General features: G+C 36.8%; 1 long non-coding RNA gene across 1 annotated transcript; it reads right to left on the reverse strand.

Moving 5' to 3' along the window:
* Positions 1–164: 164 nt before the first annotated feature.
* On the reverse strand, positions 165–14,480 carry LOC121418328. Its single transcript, XR_005970452.1, has 6 exons — positions 14,280–14,480; positions 9,628–10,068; positions 7,511–7,614; positions 4,062–4,484; positions 2,040–2,097; positions 165–1,093 (listed from the first exon to the last, which is right to left on the reverse strand). It is a non-coding gene; the product is annotated as an uncharacterized LOC121418328 (long non-coding RNA).
* Between the last annotated feature and the right edge of the window lie 3,420 nt (positions 14,481–17,900).

Consider the following 17,900-nt stretch of genomic DNA (forward strand, 5'->3'; position numbering starts at 1 on the left):
AAAACAAAAAATCTGTTTTGGTTTTATACTTTTAGGGAGAAATTCATTGCAAAATGGAATTCGCGCTTTTTATGTGTGCATTTTCACTCAAAAACAGAATTTCATTCTAGATCAAGTTTGAAACAGAATAAAAGGTTTACAGACAAAAAAAGTACTTTAAAAAAAATTTAAACTGAAAATCACTGTTCAGAGATAATAGCTTGGACCTGCTCCTTTGAGATACACAAAAGTCATCATAAAATACCTAAAGATGGGTTCATGACAGTGTTGGAAAATTCCCTATTAATTCACAAAATTGAACACTTTGTGGCGATAATCTTGAATGATGAGAAATGCTTTTGCAACATAAGTGCTTTTTGCACAATAATGTAGCTTTTAATATGAAAGAAATAGCCCCTCAAAGTGAGCAATCATCTTATTTGTGGACAAAAATAGCCCCTAAAAATAAACACCATTTCCTACCCTGAATCATTAGTAGTGAATGCATGAAATCTTGGTTAATTCAATTTGATTTGCATGGTAGGAAATTTCCATATTAAGTACTGGGTACATAAGTTGAGCACCAAAAACAAAGTGTGTAAATAATACCTGGTGTCAAAGTACCAGTCCCTGGTAGTCACCTCCCTCGGACAGGCCAGAATCCAGGGGGGGGATACAGGGGGCATGTGCCCCCCCCCCCTCCTTTGAGAATTAAAATAAAAATTTGTAATGTAAAAATGCCACTGAAACTTAATTTGTTGTTGAAAACCATTTTTTTTTTGTGGGGGGGGGCTTGTCAAAATTTTCCTCCGAAAAATTTGCCCCCCCCCCTTTTGGAAAATCCTGTATCCGCCCCTGCCCTCAGAGATAAGTGAAAGAGGTATTTACAAATAGGTTCCTTTGTTGTATGTTTCAAAGGATATAACAATTGGTCTGCCTGATCAGGCTGTCTTTCTATACAGGTAGATTATACATCATGTCCATGTTTGTACCAACAAATGATCACACCAGACATTCAGTGCAGATGATGATGTCAAGATTGGTGTCACATCTTTAGCTCTGGTAGACTTTCCCAGATAGGGGGTGCATCCATGTTGTACACCAAGGGACATGACTGCAAGTATAAGGAGAAAGAACAAAACATCATTCTAAGTTCTAACAATATATCCTGTATAAAAATTGTACTGTGACACATCTACATAGGATTTAATACAATTTTGCATTTAGGACAAATGTACTACCGCTAGACTACACTGAAACACTTTAAGCAAAATTTACTTAGGGAATTTGTATCAATTCATTGACATCATCAAAAACATCTTGCTAATTAACTCGATTACATTGTATCTAGTTTTCATATGTGCATGTTGCAGCATAAGGCATGATGTTTACACACATATATTTCCAACATTGAAAAATAATTTCTCCAAAATGTTTTTTTTTTAAAGAGCCTCTTTGATGAAGAAGTACACTGTGTCATAACTGAAATCATATATCATCTAAAATCACTCTACTAGTCATGGTTCATTTATCAGTACATAAATCTAAATCTGTGAAATCGTGAAATATTGGCTGAAAACTATTACGCTTAAGATCACAAACACAGATAAGCACATGTGGTACAGTGTATCATCATTGCTTGGAAAAAATGAAGACCCAAAATGCCTGCCTGGAATGCCTAGTTTATTCTGTCCATTTCTCACCAATTACATATTTTTCTACTAGAATAATCTGGTACATATTTGTTCATTATCAAATACAAACAAACACTTGGGTGGTCATTTTATTGGATTTTGTTTGAACTCATTTATATATTGTCACAGAACTGGGCATTTATGTTTGAGTGAAGCTGGTTCAAGAACATATCTCACTTTATGTTGAGCTAACAATGTGATTTGGATCATTCTTGTTATACAATCCCATTAGGTGTTATGGTAGGTGATCACAATCGTGCTTGCAAACTAACACCAAACTTGAAATCACTCAATATTGCATTATTGGCATTCCATAATCAAGATTTATTTCAATGAACTGCAACTATCTTTATTCCCTATACTCACTTTCAAAAGCACTGTCATCTATCAGCTGTATAAGCCTCCTCTCAGCCATGAGGTAAAGCTGTGAATCAAAGAAAAGTAACAACTTAATTATTCCAGTCCTTGTGAGATGAAAAAGTAATCAAGTTTATATAAAAAAGGTGATTGCAAAAGTAAACTTCACTGTACTGAAACCTGATGCAATGGGTGATTTCAAGTACAGTGTTAAAATCTGGTGTTGGTGTTGTGACAGCCACAACACAGTACTTGAAATCACGCTGGTGTTGGGATTAACCTCGGAAAATATGACGTATTTCCGGCAGTTCGTGTTGAAGGCTGGTGTTGAATGTCATCTGCTGAACCCAGCGCTACGGCTGGTGTTGACAATCTACGTGCAATTTCCCCATTCACCAACACCAAGCCCCAAGGATTGGGAAAATCATTATTTAAAATTCGGTGTTGGTGTTGGCAATCTCAAGCTCGGGAACAGGCAGCAAACAAGATGAAACATCCCCATAAAATTAGCTTTCGCAGTTAAGACAAGTACAAATCATTTGATCTTTATATATTTTGATGAAGAATAATGTTCACTTTTTTGACTTCTTAAATTAATCAAAGCATTAGTATCCTGTTCGATGCGAATTTCATGCATTTCTCTCCGATTTCATTTTCATCGTCGACACTTCTCATGTGAAGTTGAGATATTTTAGCAGCACAGCGCAGAGGTGTGACATCATGTACTATCGATAACACAATCGGTATAATCCCTCTGAACCCAGCTCTGTGTTGGAGCTCGGTTCAGTGGCTTTTTACACATTCAACACCAACACCAAACACCGGACTTGAAATCACCCAATGCATCGCTCCTATCAATGACTGATCAAACAGTTACTATGGTGACAGACCAGTCCCATCCAAGTTTCATGAAAGACGTAAGATTGGAGGTAGTGACTCAATTTGGTTTATAATAATGTGAGGATAAGATTAGGTTCAGAATTATGTTTGAAAATGAGACACTTTATAGAAGCTTCATGAAAAGTAATCAAAACAAACAATTTGTCAAAATTGAAGGGAAAATGAAATTATTTTATTTGATAATAAATCTAAAGTTCATTGACCTAAAATAACTTTTGACGATGACTTGAAACATGCTATTCTTTTACTATCATTAGTAGAAGTTTCAGGTGAACTTTCATGACAGAATAGAATTATTGATATCAAATATTAAACCATCTCACACAAAGAAATTGAATATTTTATCAAAGTGACCTGAGGCCTGACATTGCACAGCAGGTTGCCTATATGGGGAATTAATCAGATTTTGGCCATTGTTAAAGGACAAGTCCACCCCAACAAAAACTTGATTTGAATAAAAAGAGAAAAATTCAACAAGCATAACACTGAAAATTTCATCAAAATCGGATGTAAAGTAAGAAAGTTATGACATTTTAAAATTTCGCTTCATTTCACAAAACAGTTATATGCACATATCGGTCGGTATGCAAATGAGGGAACTGATGACATCACTCACTCACTATTTATTTTGTATTTTATTATATGAAGTATGAAATATTTTTATTTTCTCATCATTGTCATGTTAAATGAAGTTTCATTCCTCCCTGAACACGTGGAATTCCATTATTTTAACATTTTGTGCTTCAGGCAAGGAGGTCCTTATCGTCAAATTCGTAAAAATTGAAATATTGTATAATTCAAACAATAAAAAACAAAATAGTGAGTGAGTGACATCATCGACTCTCTTATTTGGATGTAACTGGCTCGTTCATATAACTATTTTGTTAAAAATAAGCGAAACTTTGAAATGTCTTTTAACTTTTTTATTTTACATCCGATTTTGATGAAATTTTCAGCATTGTGCTTGTCTGATTTTTCTCTATTTATTAAATTTAACATTTTTCTGAGGTGGACTTGACCTTTAAATATGCCCTGATATTGCACCAACAAACCATTTATAAAAACTAAGTATTTTAATGCACTGCTAAAATGCCCCACAGAGATAAAAATAATAACATTGCATTAACTTACCACTGGATCTTGCAGCATATTTCTGATAATTTTCTTGACCTTTGACTGAGTTTGTCGAGTCCATCTTCCAGTGGTGACAAGACATATGCTCCTGCAACAATTGCTCCGGACTTCGTTTTATGTAATATGCAGGGTTAGGGTTAGGTTTGCAATAGGGTTTTATGTTAGGTTTAAGAATAGGTTCTAAAGGGGTAGGGGTTAAGTGTTAAATCCAGGGTTGAAGTTTAAGTCCATTGTTTCATGTGTAGAATTTAAAACTGAGCAATTGTTGCTGGAGCAAATGTCATGGAATTCCTCCAGCATGACAATGACTTCTTCATAACCTTGTCCATATTGCTTGCTTCATGTTGGGTGACTTCTGATGACATCCAGATGAACCCTTGATTCCAGGGATTTGCTCTCTTGGATAGCAGTCTGTGCCTGCTGCAGAGAGAAAACATTAAGACAAATTTCAATTTTTGCTATTCAGTATTGAATTTGAAAAATGAAAGAAATCCTTTCAAAGTGATTGTGAAATGTTTAAACTGCATTGTCAATCCAAAATTTCACAATATACTTTAAATTCAGTACGGACTTTCTGATATTGAATATAACAGATAGAGCTATCAATGGAACCTCGACTAAAAGTTCTTGTACACCCCTAACCCTTTTGTATAGAGCTGAAAACCCCTTAATTGAAGAAAGAAAATAAAAGCACAATTTAAAAAAAAACTAAATGTACATGTACCTATTTGCATCATGGCAATCACACCAAGTCATCTTGCTTTAAGGTTAAGTATACACACTAAAAATGAACTTCAAATAGGACTAGTCCTGGCTCTCAAATTGAAAAAAAGAAGACATTACAGCAGGGTTTGTGAAACCATGGTGATGGTGACAACAGAAAGGAGGCTTCAGTTTGGACAAGAACTCAAAGCTGAAGACGTACAGTCATTCAAAAGGTACCTGAGAATTACCCCAGTTATATCCATCAAGTACATCATCGAATCCACAAGCAGTATACATACTTTGGAAGAACTATCACTGCAGGCCATGAGGTTATGGTACATGCCAACTGCTGATACCTACACTTCATTGTCATTTGACTTCTGGACATCATCTGAATCCATATGCCCTTTCGTACCCGAGGTCTGCAGGGCCACTACAGCTGAATACAAGAAGTACTATCCTGCCCCTAACCCCAGTAGGATGGCTCGTAACAAAGGTGGAATATACCCCATGATTTGGGAGCATTAGATGGCAAGCACATGGCCATCAAGAAACCAGATCACTCCGGAAGCCTTTATCACAATTATAAAGGTTTCAAGAGCATTGTCCTCATAGCACTGGTGAACAGTAAGTACAAGTTCATTTGGTTTGATACCAGAGGATTGGACCAATCCAACCAACAATCCGATGCGAAGAACTATAACAACTGTGAATCGAATGACAGCATCAAAGACGATAGCATTGGTTTCCCAGATCTACCACCAATCCTCAATGATGGCAGGACACTTTCAAAATGTTTTCCATTTGTCATACTTAAGGATGACATCTTTCTTATGAGAACCACAATGACAAGACCTTACAGACATGCCAATGTCACACATCAGCAGAAGATCTTCAATTACCATCTCTCACAAAAGGAGATGAGATGACAAGAACTGTCAATGATTGAGTGAAAGAACACTTCAAACTCCCAAGATTATGAGTACTATAGCCACTACTTGTATTTCCTTCACAACCTTACGATAATGGGGAATGCCAATTTGGATTTTGGCCAGATGTATGCAGAAGATGAAGTCTACAACCATGTTCCAGGGGCATGGAGGGATAAGCACAGATGGAAGAGGTAGGCCGAGCAGTTGAACGTGGTACGTGCAATTAGAATCATTATTTTTGTAAATTTGAATTATCACTGTATATTTGAATTATTATGGATATATTGAATTAGGATTATTATTGTAATTGAGATTTTATCATGTTTATGTGCAATTTATATGTTTTTATTGTAAATTCAATGTCAATTCAGCCTTTGTAGCTGCTAAATTGAATAAAATATATCTTGAATCTTGGCAGATTCATCTGCCACATCCGAAATGTGGCAGAGAGGTAACAAAGGGAGGACCAAGCAATTTGCCTTATTAGTTATTCATATTTGAATATTTGAATTTGCTTATAGAGAAGGTAGAGGAGTAGACAAGGAAATTTTGACATTTCTACATAATATATATAATCACTTGGATTACGCAGGTAATTCTGTTAGATGCTTATTCGTTGATTTTTCAAGTGCTTTCAATACAATTGTACCGCATATACTTGTTAACAAGCTTGTAGAGATGAAAGCACATCCTACCCTTATTTTATGGATTCAAGATTTTTTAAATGAAAGACAACAATATGTTCACATGGGAAACATAAACTCTCATGTCATTAGTATTGGAGCGCCCCAAGGATGTGTTCTTTCCCCAGTGTTATTTTCTATCTACACAAGTAATTGAAAGTGTATTGCCAAATTGCCACATCACAAAGAATGCCGATGATAGGGTCATTTCGGGCTAAATATCCGATATCAGAAGAGAAAATAAGTATGTCAGTTGTGTAAATTGGTTTGTAGAGTGGTGTGAACGCCACTACCTCAAATTGAATGTCTCAAAGACAAAGGAAATGGTCATACATGTAGATTTCCGGAGAAATTCTGAGATTATTATTCAAGGGTCAGAAATTGAAAGAGTGCAAACTAATGAATGTCTGGAAACAACTGTATGTGAATCTCTCAACTGGTCACCAAATGTCACTTTTTTTAGGAAAAAGTGCAATCAGAGTTTGTATTTCCTGAGAATGCTGAGAAAAATGCATTTAGATGAAACTAGACTAATTCTCTTTTACAGATCACTAATTGAAGGTGTTGCCAAATACAACATAATTGCAGATATGAAAAAGCTAGACAGAACAAAGAGTGTAGCTCAACGTATTCTACATGTATATGAGGAAAGAGTAGTGGCTAAAGTAAAAAGAATTATGAATGACCCCACCCATCCACTCCATCATAACTATAACTACAATGGTCGGGTTTTCGCCTTTGGGTACCGAGATCTGCCAGAGCAAGGACGAGACAATCTTTCACCCCAAACTCGATCCTCCACTTCAAGGCTACTGCACAAAGATACTGATCAATTTGACAACTAGCTAACTAATGAATGTATGACCCGATTCTTGATTCTTTATACTTTAATCTCTATTCGAAAGCTATAATTATTGTTACAAGATTATTACCATGTAAACCCTGTTTAAATTAAGTTTATTATTCCTGCTGACTTATTGATTTATTCATATTTGTCATCTCATTTGTAAACTTCATTTCCTTGTAAGCATTATTTTGTATTTGTAATGCACCAGTGAAAAGCAAATTTCCCGTCAGGGGATAACAAAGTTTTCAATTCAATAAGTAATATCAACACTGCACTTACTTTATACTGATTCTTGTAACAGCCTGGGTTTCTTTCACAGCCATATCCATTAATGGCTGATTGCTGACAGCTACCACCTTGTCCTTGACACGTATTCATCCAACCTGTAAATAAGACAAATTGTACAGTTTTTAGGTAACAACAGAGCAAAGGTGAATGGATTTTTTGTTATGATAAACATTTTTTGTTGAGCTTGATCTTCTCCCTAATCCTATGTATATCATATCGCCGCACATACCATGAACCGTCCTCTCTGCGCACTTTGATGCGAAAGTTAGTTTTGCAAAAAACGCATTTTAAAAAAGCTTTTTTAAAACCAGCAATAAGTGCACCTAAAGGGAGAGCAAATTATTTTCTGATATCTTCACTCGATAGTTCAGGTTCGAAAGTTTCATCCCGTATCTTTATATTTTCTTGAACTTAATTATTTACGCCACAGTGGGCATCGTAACAGAGCGTACGGTTCGTGGAATAGATACAGTGCCTCGCGATTTCACCACGCACCGTCCGCTCTGGTACGATGCCCACTGTGCCGTAAATAATTAAGTTAAAGAAAATATAAAGATACAGGATAAAACTTTGGAACCTGAACTATCGAACAAAGACACAAGTAAAAAGCTTGCTCTCCTTGTACGTGCACTTATTGCTGGTTTTACAAAAGCTTTTCTTTAAATGTGTTTTCTGCAAAACTAACTTTCGCATCGAAGTGCGCAGAGAGGACGGTTCGTGGTGCGTGCAACGATATATCTAGAAAAAAAGGGAATGCTTCTGCCAGTCTCACCTGCATTAGAATGTTTATGAGTGCAAACAGTTGTCAAAATAGAACAAGTGGAGTGCCTCTGGCAGTCTCACTTACATCACGTGAATCAATATAGCAGCAGTGCTGACTTTTAAAACTACTATATAATCATTATTCACAAAAAACACATTTTCATATAATGATACAATATTATGTTCATTGACAATAAATGGCATTGACCTTGGTCATGTCAACTGAAATTCCCACAGTATGTTCAGTAATACTTAATTACTCTTATGTCCAAGTTTCATGAATCAGATCCATAAATTTTCAAAGTTATGATGCTAATTCAACAGATACCCCAACTTGGCAAAAGTTCATTAACCCTAAATGACATTTGACCCTAATCATGACTTGAAACTCAGGCAGAATGTTCAGTAATACTTGATTAAACTTATGTCCAAGTTTCATGAACTAGGTTCACATATATATTCTAAGTTATGATGACATTTAAAAAACTTAACCTTCGTTTAAGATTTTGATGTTGATTCCCACATGGTCTACGTTCATTGACTCTAAATGACCTTTGTCATGTGACCTGAAACTCAAGCAGGATGTTTAGTAATACTTGATTAACTTTATGACCAAGTTTCATGAACTAGGTCCATATACTTTCTAAGATATGCTGTCATTTCAAAAACTTAGCCTTCGGTTAAGATTTGGAATTGATGCAGTCGCAGTCAGAAAAGCGGCGCCTATAGTCTCACTCTGCTATGCAGGTGAGACAAAAACGGTGGTTGGAACTGCATTTAAACATTTTGATTCAGCCCTACTTTAAAGCTGTTTCTCCTTTTATCTCATAAAACAAACTTCCTACAGCAATTCTGAAAACCGTAAGGAAATATAAATCTACCTGATCTTTATTTATTGAAATATAAATTATAAAGTCAACACCCTATTCAAGGCTCACTTTATGGATAATACTGATATCACACATTGGCATGAACATGGGATTGTAAGAATTGTCTACATGATATGGAAAGTATTGATTTGTTGCAAATCTTCTTTATCTTGGAAGAATGGTCCAAGGACATTCCTACATATTGCTCATCTAGTCATGAAACAGGTCCCTGATCTTTATAAAACACCATCCATAGAGGTGTTTCATACAGACCCCCTGGTTCTTATCTTCAATAATGGAAGAAGAAATTAGTTTATCGAAAGAATGAAAGGAGAGGGAATGTGGTAGGAAAATAACAGCAACAAAAGGTCATTTTGTAGTTTGTTATAATTCCTTTTATTTGCATTGCAAGCGCTTTGAGCCTTATGAGAAAAGCACTGTATAAGTAATTATTATTTTCAAAAGGTCTTGACCAACCTGCAGTTTCTCTGCCTATTCTATAGCATCATCTCTCTCCGTGAAGATTCTCCATCTCTGCATAACCAGGAGCCGGAGCTACCATTGGTGGTGGTGAAGATTCTCCATCTCTGCATAATAACCAGGAGCCAGAGCTACTATTGGTGGTGGTGAAGATTCTCCATCTCTGCATAATAACCAGGAGCCAGAGCTACCATTGGTGGTGGTGAAGATTCTCCATCTTTGAATAATAACCAGGAGCCAGAGCTACCATTGGTGGTGGTAAAGATTCCCAATCTCTGCATATTAACCAGGAGCCAGAGCTACCATTGTTGGTGGTGAAGATTCTCATCTCTGCATAATAACCAGGAGCTGGAGCTACCATTGTGGTGATTGTGAAGATTTCCATTTCTGCATAATAACCACTGGTGCTGGGAAAGCAGGAGGAAAAGGGCTGGGTAGCTGGAGAAATAAACAAAGATGATTGTGTTGATAACATTTTAAATACAGACATTTTTAAAGTTTTGTATAACAGCTACAGCTGCACGTACAAATGTGCCAGCCAATCTGCTGGCACATCCGTACACTCAGCTGTAGCTGGTGGTGATGGAAGAAGAACCCGGGTCCTGGCTGTTCCCGATCTGTTTGTCATCAAAAAGAGCTTTATTTTCCAGAAAGGTGGTAAGCTGATTGTATTTGGTATAAATTTATCTTTATTATTTCTTCCCTTTCCCCTATCAAAAAGCAAAATTTAGGAGTGATCAAGGAGGCGGTGCATAAGCGCACCCATTCTCCATACTGCCTCCATGCTATAGTTAACATGATAAAGCGGCAATTGTTTGCTCCACCATTAGAGCCCAATGGCTGTCATCTGAGTAGGAGGGAAAAAAATCAGAAAATGTTGAAAAACTCCTCCGAAACAGCGGATTTATTAGTCTAACTTAAAGTTACTCTACATGTCAGTACTGAGCCTCTGGCATCTTTAGAAGCCAGGAGGCTCCTAGAGATTAATTCATTTACTATGTAGGTTAATCTCCATGGAGCCAGGGATGGCATGCCATTGCAGTAGACACACCATCATTTTTCCCACGATTAAAGCTCCTCAAAATCACAACTTTTCTTTTGGGTTTTGAGCCCAAACTTACGTTAATGGGCTACAACAATCTTATTAACCCTTTTGGCCCACATTTGTATCGTTTCAAAACAAAATTACACGAAAAAAATAAATAAAAACATTATTTATAAGAAGATGAGCATTTACTCACAGATGTTATTGTCACCATCTTATCTTCTTTGTTATTGTAGCCTAGCTACAAGACATGTCTTGAGGGCGACAGCATCATCAGTGGTGCTAGATAAAATTGCGTGCATTTGCTGATAAATATCATGAATCTCACCTCGAGGGATTTAGCATGGAGGTGAGATTCATATTTATCTGCAAATGCAGCCATTTTTATCTAGCACCGGCCATGATGTTGCCGCCCTCATGACGCATCTGGTAGCTAGGCTACAATAACAAAGACAAGATGGATCTGATGGCTACAATAACATCTGTGAGCATGGTGAGTAGGGTCTAAATGCTCATCTTCGGTCATATTCATAATGTTTTTATCTATTCAGAAAATTTTGTTTTAAAACAATACAAATTTGGGCCAAAAGGGTTAAAAAGTTAGTAAATTAAGAGGCTTTTTATAGGAGGAGATTATAATTTGTTTAACAAATTTTCGGCATTACTCCTATTTGTTTAAGATCAGTATGCTCAATCTGTAATGAAAATCATAAGATCAGTTTGCTCGATCTGTATGAAAATCATAAATCATAAGTCAGAAAAAATTGGAACCAGTGGGATTCGAACCTGCCATCTTCTGCTTTCCGGGCAGCGACTCAACCACCAGGCTATTCTGGTTCACGGTTAAAAAGTTATTGGGAAAGAGTTCCATATCATATGCACAGCACCCCCTACCCAAATTAACAAAAGATTGTTGAGACTTCCCGTTTGTTTACTTCAGAACGGGAACACTTCATGAATTCAGAATCATTTTATTACTGTTGCTTACCTTAGGACTCAAACTTACCTTGTTGTATCGGCAGTAAAGACCTCTTCCCACTATACTAGCAAGAAGCACTGATACTGAAAGGGGTCTTTTAGTAATTATCATGTGTGTGTGTGTGTTTTTTGTCAGACGTGTATAAATTCAGAAATGATTATTTACGTCTGGGACCGAACTTTAACGTCACCATCCGAAAGATGTGACCAGGGCTCGAACCTCTGCATCAATCTGTAACTTCTCCAGGATTACAGGCGCAGGCCACAACACCCAGCCAATGGTTCTACTAGTCTAGACTCAAGACAAATTGGCAATTTTGTTTTGTCTAGATAAACATGTTTAAAGAATAAAAAAAGACTAAATCCTCATGTAAATGGGTAGACTAAAAGCTTCGGACTCTGTTTTATTGGTTGTTCCGCTGAACTCCGTTGGCTCCACTCAATACAGAGACGGAAGCTCTAACTCGATCTGTACAGGGACTCAATGGCCGTATGTTTATTAAAATTCAGATAAACTAGGGAAGTAAAGTCGCGCGAGAGCCAAAGTAAAGAAGGTGCGCGATATTATTCATAAGCCAGTTTGTTTACGGTTCTGAAGCTTGTACTGCTTGCTGCATTCTAGGCGCTCAGCATTACTTTCTTGCTCGTTCAGTCCACTTTCATCATCATCTCGTCAAAAGATGGCGTACTTCACCTATACATGGGTATATATAAATGAAATGCAACCTCTTGATTTTTTTTGTACAATTTCCTATTATGCGCCTATGGTTGATAAGCTGATTAGTACTAAGATTTCTAAATGTCTAAAGGAACTTTCGTCAATTTTGATTGTGATTGTACAATCCCAATTTCTCATACTTCACACCCAGCCATTTTCATGATGATCTGATAACTTGATCACTCTGCTATTGGAGTTAAAACCAGGGTCCCATGTTACAACTATGGAAAGCCAGCAAATTCATCATATAAAATGCATGTTTGTTCAAAGAAATTTCTAGATATGAATGTATATCATAAATTCATTGATTTCTTGACAATTTGGTGTGTTCTCCATGGTTAAAAAAGGACACTTTGAAAATTTCCTGGAGAAAAAATTATGACACTGATAGATTTCCATAGAGTTACGGTTGATTGGATCAATCGTAACTCTTTGTAAGACCGGGCCCAGGTATGCCAATTTCACTTTCTAAGTAACGGAGTAGGCACATTCTCTCATATGAGCCTGTGTGTTATAGTGAATGACATCAGGGAAAAAATGGCGACCAACATTGGCTCGCGGAAGTGTTAATTTTATTTGAGGACACGTTTCCAAAATCCATTAACATCGCGAAATCGCCGCAAAAATCCACGTTTTTAGACCCCTTATTTCTTAACTATGATGTTAAGGAAATGCAATTGTGACATTTTTAGTGCAGGTGCGGTCATTTAGATAGGAAAATTTCACTTTTGTTTTGCCCATGTCATCGGATGATTTTGTTTAGTGATAGGGAGCTTGTGAATGTGTGGGGTGAATTGTATAGTTTGTGGCTGTGTTCAGTGGTATTTTGCAAAGTATGTTGAACTGCTGATCATTTTTTGTATACGACAATTACAAGTATTGAGGAGAGTTGAGCTATGTTTTCTCGAGTCAATTTTTTGATTTGTCATGTAGCAGAATGTGAAATCCCAAATTATGTGTGATTTTTTTATGTGGGTAAAACTGATTTGCATGTGTCGTGTGTGTGCGCATATGAATGATATTCCTTCGCACGCGAGATGATATGAACCCATGGGTGATTCTGCTATGAGCTATGTGACTCTATGACATTTACCGAACCATTCATGCCATTTAGATCCTTTGGTGACTTCTCCTTGATTGATTTTTTTTTCCCAAAAATATGTATTTTTCTAGATCTTCAGTGAAGATTTCATGGAGATACAAATTGATCAGCGACAAAATCAATTTTTGGCCAAAAGAGGGCGCAAGATGAATATCAAAGACAAGGGAAATACTACGCACCTAAACTATTTTACACGCAGGCATTACGCGGAGTCCGTGAAGTGTCCAATCTTGTCATTGTAGGCCTATAGATTTTGGTATATTATAGGCCTCCCGTATTATTGACATTTGTTAAAGCTTGTAGGCTACTACTGATGCTGGTTTGTTCCAGGCACTTAAAAGACATTCATGGATTCCTCTAACTAACGTTAGGTATGCAGCAAGTGTGATGCAAAGAAAACGGTTGGAAAATATGAAATACTTTTATCATATTCATAAATCATGAGACATAATTTTCATATTTGGAATTTGATTGTATTTTCTCTAGGCCTAGATCTAGATCTAGTCTTCTTCATATGACAGCATATACAGATATAAAAAACATCATCATTGCGTCCTCAAGACTATATTTTCTCTAGTTATCATTTTTAAAGCAATAGGATACACTGCCATAATCATGATAATACGCCTGCCTCGTACACGGACGAGAGCTCCCTGGCCTGGATCCTGAATGAGTGAATACAGAATAGACATGACATGCCATGACTCATAGACCACATTGACTGACTTGCTTTCATCCTCCTGTATCATTCAATATATGCCATTAAAGAGCACAAAAATATAAATCAGGTGGTGGGGTACACTTACCTATAAATCGCCATTGTACTGCAAGAAAGAAGACAGTTTTCAAATTCAAAACACGTTTCGCCCCCTGAAAAATCTCTCGACTTCTTGTACAGGTGCACAGCTAGCACTGCACAGCATGTGCAGCACTAGACCAAAAGCTTCGGTCTCTGTTATGTTGTGTTGGTTGTTCAGCTGAACTTCGTTGGCTTCACTCACCAAATACGACGAGGAGAAATTAAAAAAATAAAAAAATGTTAAAAAACTCCTCGAAACAGACGGCTGCCAGCTGTCTAGTGCAGCACAGCTAGCTCGCTAGCTAGCTGAGTTAGTTCAGTTCTAATTCAATTATGGCGCGGCCAATTATAGTGTCGGCAATTGGCAAAACGAAAAAAAACTGCTAAAAACGTACGTTCTACTATAATATAAACCAAATCCTCCATCTAAGTCAGGGCAGAGAAAGAAATGATGTTTTGGTTTCCAATACGGTATTATAAAGTGCAGATAATTGAAAATGTAGACTAAATATGTAAATCTCAAGATATCATGATCAACTTATGGAACTTAGCTTAGCTTAATTCCCAGGTTTGATGGTGATAGATCTCAAAGTGTTCGGGTTGGGTCTATTCATAGTAATTTAGCAAGAACTACCTGTGGCGTCCCGCAAGGGACAAAGCTCGGACCCATTCTTTTTTTTTTAATCATGATCAATGACGTTGCTACGGTCTACTCCCTAAGATGGAAATGTGTTGATGATTTGAGTGTTGCTGAAAGCAGAAATCACCGACCCTCTATACCCTACCGGAACATATATATCTTTGATTTCCAAATGTTCTTCTGATATGCAAATGACCCCAAAACCAGAGAAATGTAAAATAATGCATATATCCCTTTTAAGGAAACCTACTCACATGCCGGAAATCAGTATTGGGGATGATGTTCTTCAGTCCATTGAGTCTGTACTACAATCCGACATGAAATGGAATATACCATGTGGATTATGTCATCAAACATGCAAGCATCAAAACGATTGTATATTCTTTGTATACTTAAGAGATACAATGTCCCAATGAGTGATTTGGTTGCTATTTATAGCATGTATATTAGGCCAGTAGTCGAATATGCCTCACCAGTTTGGTCATCCTCCATAACTGCCCAGCAATCAGATAAGATCGAACGTGTAAAAAGGAGGGCCTGTCGTATAATGTTAGGTTATGGTAACTATATTGAGTATCTTCATGCACTTGAGTGTTTGGACCATATTATAAGGTCTTTGGTTTGGACATCCCAACCCTTGCTGATAAACGTTTGCAATTACTTACAATGTTTGTCAGATCTTTTGTACAATCAAGGCATGCATCCCATGCATGCATGCTTCCACAACGTAGAGATGCCTTGCCAAATTTCCGTCAGTTGAGGAATTCTGACCCTCTTTGCAGCATATACCTTGCCGTACTTCTAGGTACCAAAATTCATTCCTACCTCAAGCAGTAAAGATGATCGATGATTTGAAGCTTGTTTGATTTCATTTCTAACTTGTACCTTTTGTTGATGAACTGTACTTTTCAATTTTCTCTCTCCTCTTTTCTGTCTTTCATTCTTTTCCCTTCTGTCATCTGTTATTCTTTCTTTTCTCTCTCCTCTCTTGGAATTCCCTGCCCCTTTCTCTTTCCTCTTCTCCCTCGATCCTCTCCCCTTGCCTCCTTCTCTTTCTCTTTCCCTTTTTTCCCCCTTTTCCCTCTCTCCCCTTCTTTTCTCTTCCTGTCTTGGAATTCTCTGCCCCTTCTCCTTGCTTCTTCCCCTTTTGTCTTTCCTTTCCCCCTTTCTCCTTCCTCTCTCTTACTCCCCTTCCTCTTCTTCCTGCTTCTTTTTCTTTTTCTGCCTTTTCTCTCCTCTCTTTCTTCAGGAATTATTTGTTGTCTCAGGTTTTGAATTTAGATGGTTTGCATTTAATCTCCTCATGTGCAATATCAACACAGTGCTTGGACATCTTCCGGGAGTCTATTTCTTCAGCTATACTTTTCCCTTTTTGTGCTCGATTCAATTCAATTACTACTTTATTTACATGTTATTGACTATTGTAAAATGTCTAGTATTGTATAATGAGTTTTTTTTATTCTTAAGGTTGTCTCTTATTGGCTTGCTTTCTTGAGCTTGCAAACAAATATTATTTCGTATATTTCATGTTTAGCGGGATATTTAGCCGTCAACCACTGGCGGAAAATTGTGTTGCCATGGTACAGCATTTTTCATTGCAAAATTTAGGTAAAAACCTTGCAATAACTACTTCATCAGTCTTCAACCGAAATTTGGCTCACACATTCATGCCTTGAGGTAAAGACGTGCTAGAGACATTTTCCAGACAATGTGTTGACATGGTTACCACCAATTATAGCCATAAATGCAGGAAAATCCTTGTGGATCAAACTACTTTCCCAGTTTTTAGTCAGTGCTCATATAAGTTGGAACAAATTTTCATCTTAGGGTACTAAGATTTATATTAATTTCTAAATGTCTTCTAAACTGCATTACAATGTTCAGCAATAGTGTGGGGTCAATCACCTCCAGTAATATTTCTAGGTTTTGGGGGGAGGGGCAGGAGAGTTCCTTAGAAACTGACATTAAATGAAGAAGGTTAAAGGCAGTGGCCATTGGGAACATAGAAACTCTTAAAGTAAGCATCCCCTGAGTTCCACCTCTCAAAGATGTGCACCCCTTTAGTTCCACCTCCGCATCAAACTAGCCTACGCCCTTGCCCCTCAGGGGTCTTTGCACTTTTTAAGCGAGACTGCCTTTTTTTTGGGGGGGTCTTTAGAAAATGACCTCATAAAAGTAAAAGTAATAAGATTATGTCTACCCCCCCTGATAAAATAGTGATATATTTTTTTGAGCAGAAAATGCCCCCTCTCCTTAAAAGGTAAAAAGAGTCCTATGCACTTAAGACCATTCATTTGAAGTTTAAAGCATTCTGCTTTGACAAGATAGTTTACTATACCCATATTTAATCATTGTTTTATTTTCTCCTACTCAGTCTTTTTTCATATTCCAATCCTACTCTTTGTTTCTAACTTCATAACATCACTGTTTGATTTTGAGCTTCACCATACCATTTTCTTTCCTATTTTAAACCTTTAATCATGCAAATAATTCTAATATATATATATATATATAAACAAAATTATATGCTGAAGATAAATGGTAATGCTTTCAAAGCCAATATAGTTTTTATTTCCTCGAATTTTCGACGGACCTCCGTCTTCTTCAGGAGTATATACAATGTGTGGTATCAATCAGAGAGCGCATCCTCAGACAGGTGTTATGATTGATACCACACATTGTATATACTCTTGAAGAAGACGGAGGTCCGTCGAAAATTCGAGGAAATAAAAACTATATTGGCTTTGAAAGCATTACCATTTATCTTCAGCATATTTTGTTACTATTAGAGAAGCCAATACATGAAACTTTAAGATATATATATATACATACATATATATATATACACAAAAATATCTCCACTTGCTTTAGAAATTCCCTTGCAAATCCATGACTCAATAACATATCATACCCCATACCAAATATATATATAATGAGTGCACAATAGATTTTAGCCTTCTGTTTTCTTTGATCTATTTTTTTCAGCAT

Source organism: Lytechinus variegatus, chromosome 7 (assembly GCF_018143015.1).
Source record: "Lytechinus variegatus isolate NC3 chromosome 7, Lvar_3.0, whole genome shotgun sequence".
NCBI lineage: Eukaryota > Metazoa > Echinodermata > Echinoidea > Temnopleuroida > Toxopneustidae > Lytechinus > Lytechinus variegatus.